Source organism: Saccostrea cucullata, unplaced genomic scaffold (assembly GCF_032062105.1).
Source record: "Saccostrea cucullata isolate Sc308-1 unplaced genomic scaffold, CSIRO_AGI_Scuc_v1 ctg292, whole genome shotgun sequence".
Taxonomy (NCBI): Eukaryota; Metazoa; Mollusca; class Bivalvia; order Ostreida; family Ostreidae; genus Saccostrea; species Saccostrea cuccullata.
In genome coordinates this window covers 175,001-185,315 of record NW_026924280.1, presented here as the reverse complement: position 1 = coordinate 185,315, position 10,315 = coordinate 175,001, and positions in this window count along the sequence as shown.

Genomic DNA, 10,315 nt, shown 5'->3' with positions numbered 1-10,315 from the left:
TATAATTCACCTACCACCCGTATATTCCATTCCCGGAATAGTAGTGCAGACCATCAATTCAATTTATGGAGCTATATCTCTGCAAATTGCACTTAAACGTATTAGAGACACCGATTATCAATTGTAGTAAATGCAATACGAACGTTGAGCGATAATTAAGCAGATAACATTTTGTCATCCTTCTCGATTAATGTGAGTTTTCGTGACTGTCATATTAAAGTCAAACCGTTACTTATCAAATCAGAATCTACTCAGATATGTCAGAAATATGGCTAAGTAATTGACCGGCTTACAGTTAACACTTTAAGTAATGGCTTCGACATTTGCTTACAATGCACTATTATTTCGTTTCATTGATATTTAAGCTTCCGAACTTTTTGGGGGTCTGTTTATATGTTTAAATTTTGACTCTCTGCTGTTTCGTATTTTTGTCAAAATACATTGTTCAAAAATCTCTTGCATTTCCGTCTTTAATAGCTTCAACATGCACGCTGAAAAATTGTATTTAATTGTAAACCATTCAATGGATCATATTCCATGCACCTTTTTTTTAATCGCGCACGCAAAAATTATAGCATCACAATTTTAAAATATATTCTCTCGCACATTATTTTGAAAAAATATATACGATGGAGGTTCTATTTAGTATTTTTAATATTTTAATATAATATATTATAATCAGTAAAACTCGTTTTAAATTTTGAATTTTCATATGATTAGTAAAATCTTTTCGTAGGTAAAACAAAAGTACCAAGATATTTTTTTTTTTATGAATAAAGGTTTTCCAAAGATGTTTGCTTTTTTGTTATTTTTGATAAAGTATACATCTGATGTTTGAATGACCATTTGCAAGTATTTTCAAACTTGATGTTCATTGAACACTTTAAATACATTCTATTTCTCAAATATATTCCGCACACTTTTTTGCATAAATCTTGACATCTAACTAATAATGGTGTGGATTGAACACTAGTATTTCTGTTTTAATTCAGAAAATTAGACCTTGATAGTAGGACTTTACGAAAATAGTGTTTAAATACACTGTGTTCTATTTGTTAAAGTGGCGTTAGGGGTGGAGGAGCAAGAAAATTAACTAAACAAGGAAAGTGCTTTCATTTTAAAACATGGTGTACTTATCTCTGGGATTTGATCGGATTGAATCTGGATTAAACAGTTTTGTTTTGAAGATTGCTTTCCATTTACAATTGAGAGATTAGATTCTTTTTATTGGCTTGATATCTTAGAAAAATAACCTTCTTCGGCCTACGCCTCCTTAAAACAGGCTATTGAAATTAAGTGGCTTTTAATGCTTCTAATGGGGATATTTTTCGAAAGATTTAAATACAGCAGTTTGGTCAATACTTGAAAAGTTGGATCAGAGTTTGAGTAACTTTCATATCTCTTTTACAAATTTTACCCATCAAATACTTTAAGCACTGCTGACAATAGTTTTGGTTTTTGTTGAAGAATAATGACAAATTCGCTATAGCTTTATGTCCTAAGTGAAGGAAATTCAATCAAATTCTTTAATACCTCTAGTCAACATGTCAGGCAAACACAGCTGTACGGAAAACATAGTTTTGCCCGTTACCATTTCCTCTTATAGAAATGACAAATATTTAATCACACCAACAGCCACTAAATGTGCCTTTTTGTTACCTATTACTTATTATTCAAAGAGATTTAAATCGATTCATAAGCGATTTGCAAGATTTGCGAGTTATACCACGATTTCATAAATTATTCCTGTTAGGAATGTGGATTCAAGTAAAGTAAACATTTTTGATGGCCCTCGAGGTTTGCTTTTCTGATTAGAGCTTGACCACCAGTTCGTTTTCCAAAGAGAAATGAACCTCAGCTCTCAAAATCATTATGCAACGTTGAGGTAGGAAACTGCACATAAAGCGACAGTAAATTTACCGTTTCAATAGAACTTGGGGGAGTATATAGTCGCATAATAATGGATTAAAGAATACTAATGGTCTAAGCGCTCGATTCTGCTCTGGATGAGAACAAATCTATTGTACGATGTATTATAAACCTAAAGACAAACATTCTCTGGTTCAATGCTGACCAAACGGGTGAAACAATCGGGATAAATATCCGCATACAAGTTTTCACAAATATTTAATTTTCCTCAGGGTACTTCATTTATACAGTGATTCGAAGGTAAACATTAATTAATACCTTTTCCTAAACCTGACAATTTTCTAAAGAATTAGACCTCTATTCCGATTTATTTGGGCTTATATACTATTTCCTTTCCTAACTGGGAATAATCACCCAAGGGAATTCTTGAATGAGGTTCCAAAAGGGAAAATATTTTTGAAAATACCAATCAACTTAAAATAAAATACTAGTACTCGTTTTCAATCTAACAAGTCCATTAAAAACGACATCAGCGTTTGCCATTTTACTATTCAAAAGAATATGAAGCTAAACTTACGGTTTTGTTCCCCTTAATAATAACGCTTGATAACCCCTCCACCTTATTTGCACGATGGAAAAATTTTGTAGGGTTGTTTCCTTCCAAACGGATTTATTAGGCTCTTCCTTGTGCCCCACCTACCCACACCTAGCTGAAATTGCTTCTTATTGCCCTGCCCAAAGCATTTGTCTATTTATTTAAACATCCAGAAAAGAATATCGAAGAAATTAAAAGCATTTGTTTTCAAAACATCCAGAAAAGGATATTGGAGAAGAAATTAAAAGCATTTGTTTTTGAAAATGATAGCTGAAGTAATTTCAAACAGATCATTCTAAAAAAGAAATTGCCAATTCTTGATAAATTTTCCTTGGAAGTATACAATGAAATTTGAGGTTAACAAGCAGTAATCAGGCTCAAAATCCATTAAAACAATACAAACGGGGAACAGAGCAGAACAGACCCCTTAAACATCAAAGGTGGGATTCAAAGCCTTAAAGGAGTAAACAACCCAAAAATTGAACGATAAATTGTATTTACTGACAAGGTCATTGAATTGTCCATAGAATCTGCAAAATGCTGCATCAATATCATTGTACTATCAACTTATTTGTCAATAACTTGTTTTGTTTTAAATTTTTCATATATAGAGCATGCCGAGTTTTCGAAACCTGTTAGAGATAAAGCACTGTCTTATACCGGGTTTCACAAATAAAAAATCATTAAGCAGGTAAAATTTCCTAGATATTATATTAACTTTTTTCTAATTTAGGGGGATTTCATTAATTACTTTTCCTTTCTACCATCCTATTAAACTGATGATTAAAATTAAACAGCACAATTAAAATCGATGTAGAAGTTAAATATCAAACCCTAACCATTTCAGGATGACAAAATTATAACGATGTTGGTTTCGTCTTTAATAGGAGTAGGAAGCTGATGGACAACCAATGAATAAAATCGATTTTGAATACTTCAATACAAACGGTACCCTTTTAATTTAGCATGATATGTTGCACCCTCTGGAGCCTTGTTCTGATTTGTTTGACTTGACCGTTTCTGGGACTATATTAATCTCTTTATTCCTATGTTTTCTTTGAAGATTTACACACAGGTATTGGAATCTGTATATTTAATGTATCGGAAATAGGAATAAAATCAGCTAACGGCGTGGCTTAATCGGATCTATTTAAACTGTGTTTGTAAAATGTCAAAGAGATTGAAAAACAGACTGTCGTCATCTTTATAGTATCATCAACTGATGTATAGCCAATAACTAGAATGGGATTTTTATTTTAATTACGTTTTAATAACCAAAGAAATAATATCCAAGAAAACCATGTGGAAAGAAACCAATAAAGGTCATCATCAAATTGCGAAATGCCTTTTTTTATTTATTTTTTTTAAAATCATGTTTATTTCATTATTTTAAAACTTAAGTATATAATAATTGTTAATTTCAGTGACCACAAAAATACCTTTAAGCTATTCGTCTTTTTGAAAATGGCAATAAAATTCAATTTGTTCCGTAAAATTTTTGAGAAGCAGAAAAGGAGGTAGTCCGCCATTCCGCCGAAAATATAGTCCCTGTCAGATTCCAGAATCAGCCTTCCATTTTATCTTAATTGCGCTTACAATGATAAAAAGGAGAGAAAAATTCATATGATCTTTAAAATCCTCAATGTCTAAACATTAAAGACGTTTATGCAAATATTCTTTTAATAATTAATTTAGTCGGAAACCAAACAAGATTCCCTCCTCAAGTGATTGACCAGCCAAAACTATACAGACTAAGTGACACCTAAGTCATGTATCAAATTCTATGTCTATCATTAAGTTATTCCTCCAGGGTGGCAGAAAATGTGTATCGTGGACCTAATGATCGAGCTTTAAAGCTTAGGTTATAAATTTGCTTCATCTTTCTAAATTTCCCGAGGAAAAGAAGGAACCACAAATAATCAGATCCAATTATGACTGTTTTATTTTTTCTGAATCTATGTAAAAGGATTGTAAAGATCAATTAACTTCAACAAATTGTGGCTTATTTGTTGTAGCAGAGAAATTAGAAAACCTTCAGGCTAACATGTACATTAAGTTTTATGAGATCAAAAGTCAGTTTATATATAAACCATAACAGTACATCGAAGACAATGTTAAAGTTGCTGAAATGGTTTTAGATCTATCCTGATTATTTTAAGAGGAAGACTTATATTAAATGAATTTGAGAAGTGTTATACATGTAGCAGATATGTACGTATATCATGTGAATAAATGTTTTTCTAGTTAGTAACAATAACATAATATCACAATTCATTTTTTAAAATCTAAAACCTGTAAAATCGTATAAAACATAGTAAAATATAAACATTTATTTTTGTTGTATGCTAAATTTTTGTCAACAAAAGGAACTCCTCCCTTAATTTTTTTTTTTAATTTTTATGTTAACTTACAATTTAAAAACGTTTTTAAAATAAAAGTATAAATAAGTAATAATTATAGATATTGAAATTCAAATTCACTTCATCGACATATGTTTGACCAAAATTGGAGTATCCACATGTGCCTATGATCGACTTCAAATCAAAAGTTTACAATGTATTTATTTATTTTTTTTACTCTAAATTAATTAAAATGTCTTCTTTCATCGTAAAACATTTAACAATAAGAATTTGAAAATTAACATTAGTTTGACTAAGCATACTTTTGCTTACAAGGTCATTATAACGACATAGAATTTATAAAATGAACTTCAAACGAGGCTGCTGAAATTCCTGTTGCATCAATTTATTTATCTCTAGACTACTTCGGTTTAAAAATGATCATACTCGGAACATGATCTTTAGTATTGAAAAGGTCGATCGAAGTAAATACCAAATGCAGGTGACAGCGTGATATATTTTAATAATTACGTATAACAATACTTGATATCGCGATTACTTAACTTAGCAGAACTCTTTCGATAAGGAGGTAGGAATCGTCTGTTTGGTGGGGGCAATGTGCTTTTCAATACAACGCAAGATCGATCATTGTAGCATTTATAAGGATAGATAAGTAAAACATCCTGGTGGAATACCTCGCTAAACAATCGCTGAACCAGTCTAATATATTTTTGAGAGGAGCCAATCCTAAATTGTCACATTTATAACGATATTTTTAATTAAGCGGACTCTTCTCGTTCAATTTTCTTTGAAAATCGTCACATTTTTAAGCAGATAAAATATTCTAAACTTTCCTTATTTGACAATCTACTATAGTATATCTGTCAAAACATCGTGATTTCGACATTAAATAGTTTATTAACTACTGTAAACAATGTCATTTGCCCCCAGAAATGTAGACTTTTCTCGACTCCCAAGCAAAAGAGCGGTAGTAAGTTAGATAACTGCGAGGTACTCATTGGTAGTCGCGATATAACGTATTAAATAAGGAAAGTTGACTTTGAAAAATTGAAATCATCTTGTTTGTTAATGAAGTTATTAGTTGGTCCTCATCGTCTACAATCAGAGAAACATTTAAATAATATAGAACCGATGTAAAAAGATTGTGATGTTTATTTTTTCAAGGTATATAACTTGGATATATCGAATTGCCATAGGAATGAAAATATTTTTAATTGATGATACATGTTCGATTTATCTGAATGTCGAGATGATAGACACAGCAAGTTCTTATTTCTTCCAATGTTGAAATTTTTCGAAATTGCAACATTTTGTTGAAAGACCTTGTCTCCGCAGGCTACATTAATATTATCAACGAGGAACTCTAGCAGCTTTTTAATATCAACTTCAGGGCACTTGTTTTTCGAATCAGGGTGATTTTGACAAGGTAATTTTTTTTATTAAGTACCAGTCACATGATAGAGAAATTTCCGATTTCCGTTTTTACTGAAGAAGTAGAAAGCAGTTATCTATAATATAAAAAAAATCTTTAAATTAATCGTGAGGAATGGTTGCATAAAGTGAAAAAATGTTGTTCATGTTTAAGCTACTGGTTTTTTTTTTAATTTTCTGCACAATCGTAAAAATATATATTTACTATGACATATGTGGAGGTAACGAACAGTAATCAAGTTCAAAGGTCCATTTAAACAATACAAAATAGGAACAGAGAAAACTCGAACCTCCAAAACATCAGAGGATGGGGGAGTGAGCATCCCCTGCCGACCGGTCTCACCCGCTGTGTGCTCCTTGTCATGATCGGGAAAATCCGTCTTCAATTCAGTGTAAAGATTGGACCAAAAATTAGTATGAAAAACGTCAGTCAACATTTGATTCAATGATAAATTGTATCCATCATAGAACTTATGAACTGATGACTTTAAACGAGACTGCTGATATTCTTGTTTCAGCAACTTGTTCGTCAAAAAATTATGTCAATTTAGAAATTGTTCATAAAAAGAGCATGCTATTGCGTATCAAATCAAGTGAGATATATAAACTCCGTATGCAGATTATGAAGGTATATTGCTGCACAAGTAAGGGAAGTTGACCAATAGAAAGTTAAAGTCATCATGTTTATCATAAAGCTTGGTTTTTAGATTACCATTAACGTTTTTTTCAAGTAAAATATCCTAATATGAAGCAGATGTGTCAGACTCTGTAGTATCTTTTATCTCAGGCCCATCGGGATATATCGTATTGACATAAGAATGGAAATAACCATTGTTTATTAACATTACTTCATCGATATATCTATATGTCGAGTTGTGTCGAATATCTATGATATGGGAATCATATTGAAGACATATTTTGAATACATTAAAAAATAATTTGGTGGGAGGTACATATATCAAATTTCTCAAAGTAAACAATTATTTTTTCTATTAATAATCATGAATCATTTATTATTTTGTAACCATTTTTTATGATTTTTTTAAAAAAAAAAATCTTTTTATGAATTCTTCGTAGTTATAATTATGCCTGCTTATTTATCATGAACCTATTTTGAATTACGCTACTGATATTTGTAATTTAGCTTCAACGTTTAATTGACCCTCACAAAAAACTAATGTATAATATAACAGTTTAGACACAAATATTTTTCTGATCCTGCTTTCTGATTGATGAAAATCAGTGTCTGCAGAAATATCTTTCCTGCTAACGGGAATTACCCTGGTGTTTTCTTCCGGTTTTGCGTTTGATCGCGTGAAATGTTTCGGTGAAGTCCTTTGTCTCAGCACCAAGCAAGGTCAGCACCAAATGTTTATGTTTTATGTGCAATTTGCTTTTGCCTGATACCATACTTGTAACCCTGAGTCCATGAAAAGCCGAGAAAAATCAACGATATTTTGTATAATGCACGCCGACAAATTGTGTTGATTTCCTTTTCCTGAGTCAAATATCACCAGATAGTGTAGCATGGTTTTCTGGGTTTTTGCAGTTAGGCGTGTTGATTAAGTACCCGATAAAGCGAAAGTCATCTCCAGATTTGTCGACGGTTTTTTCGTAATTTGTGATATTTAGTTCATGTATTTGTTGAATTACAACTTCATAGAGAAATGAAAGCTTTTTATCTCCTCCCCTCGAGCCGAAGATGAGCTATTAGTCGGAATGGGGAAAGCGTTAAATGAAAATTATTCTTTCATGTTGCATAAACAAAGCTAAATGATTGTTTGGGGTCGGGGTACGGTTTTCACTACATGATAAACCAGGAAACGCCTTTGGTGAAAAGCAACATTTAAAAGCTACATTATTAGATTCAATTTGTTAAAAAGGGATATTCGAAAAATAATGAATTAGACACGCACATTAAAATCAATAAGTACAGCACTAATTATTCCGGAATACAACAAAGTCTTATAATTTTTGCTTTGTGTTTAATATTGTTAGGTGTTATACCCTTCATGAATATTTGCACGCAAATTATTTTAAAATCCACAAAGTAAAATCACTATATTCCCTTAAGCTCTCAACTTTGTTAATGTGGTGTGAAAAATAGATTACATTGTGCAATGTTCTCTCCACACGGAACATTTTGGTTGTCGCCTTTTAGATCAAACGTTAAATTATACATGTCAGAATAAACTCTACAATAAGGTAATGAAATTGATGCATAATTTACAAGTGAAACTTTTAAATTTAGCATTCTGAAGCTTTTTGAATGACATCCGGAAACATTTCACAAGGTCACTTTTCAGAATAGTGACGTTTTCTATAGAACTAAAGACATAACAAAAATCTTTCTTACACTGTATATAGTAAGATTCTTTTTCTTCCAGATTTCATAAAACGCGCGTAAAGGTCATGAAAAATACAGCATTACGTACGTGGCAAGTCTATGTAATACACCCCTTAACTACTGTAAATCACTTTATATTCTCGAGAACTTTATTTTTGCGTAATTACGCGAGACAATGCCTTCGCGAAAATTTAATTCTCGCGTATAAAAGTATTCCTTACGATTATGTAGAGGAATAACAACTATTCGTGCAAATTATGTCTCGCTTACAGAGTCAATGAAAATCCCGCGAAAATAAGGTGTCGCGAAAATTTAGTGATCAACAGAAGTATACACAAGCTATAGAGCATATTCTACATTTACATTTTACAAACATTAATCAAGCTTAAAAATCCATTAAACAATATAAAATTGGAGCAGAGAAAACATGGACCTCCAAAACATTAGAAGTGGGATCATGGAGGAGTGAGCATCCCCTGTCGACCGGTCACACCCGCTGCATGTGTGCTCCTTGTCATGATCGGGAAATAACGGGGAAAAACCATCTACAATTCAGTGTTTATATAATAACCCAGACGCAACGTCAGGAATTGCTACTCAACGTTGTAACGTCAAAACGACGTCAATATGAATTGTTTACGTGCAGTGTTTAAATATGTTTTTTAAAAAATTACATGTAATCCCATTGAAGTAATCATTAATATTTATTTGTTGACAGAACCTTGTGTAAATGTACTTTTTTCTGAAAAAGCAGATCATCAAAACAAATTACCCTGTATTTTTAATTTTCTCTCATTGTTTTCTCTCTTGCATATGAAAAGAAAATTCTGCATTCGCATGGATTTAAAATCATAACTACATTTGTATGCGATTATCGTTTTATGGTGATCATTTTAAACAAGAGGCCCATGGGCCACATCGCTCACCTGAGAAGCTTTGACCATTCTGTTCTTTACCAGATTTCCCCCTTGTTATACATAATGCATCCCCACCCTACCCCACTGATCATAATTTAGACATTTTGAAATCTACACTAACCCATGATCCTTCCATGGGCACATATGTTTCAGCTTTTTTGGCCCAGTGGTTCCTGAGAAGAAGATTTTCAAAGATTTTTCCTATATATTTCTATGTAAAACTTTGATTCCCTATAATGGCACCGCCCTTCCCCCGGGGATCATGATTCCTATAATTTAGAATTTACACTACCCTAGAATGCTTCTATATATATAAGCTTCACTTTTTCTGGCCCAGTGGTTCTTGAGAAGAAGATTTTCAAAGATTTTTCCTATATATTTCTATATAAAACTTTGATTCCAAATTGTGGCCCCGCCCTTCGCCCGGGGGTCATTATTTGAACAATTTAGAATCTACATTATACCAGGATGCTTCCACATAAGTTTCAGCTTTTCTGGCCCAGTGGTTCTTAAGAAGAAGATTTTCAAAGATTTTTCCTATATATTTCTATGTAAAACTTTGATACCCCATTGTGGCCCCGCCCTTCCCCCGGGGGTCATGATTTGAACAATTTAGAATCTACACTACCCCAGGGTGCTTCCACATAAGTTTCAGCTTTACTGGCCCAGTGGTTCTTGAGAAGAAGATTTTCAAAGATTTTTCCTATACATTTCTATAAAAAAAACTTTGATTCCCCATTGTAGCCCCACCCTTCCCCCAGGGGTCATTATTTTAACAATTTAGAATCTACATTAT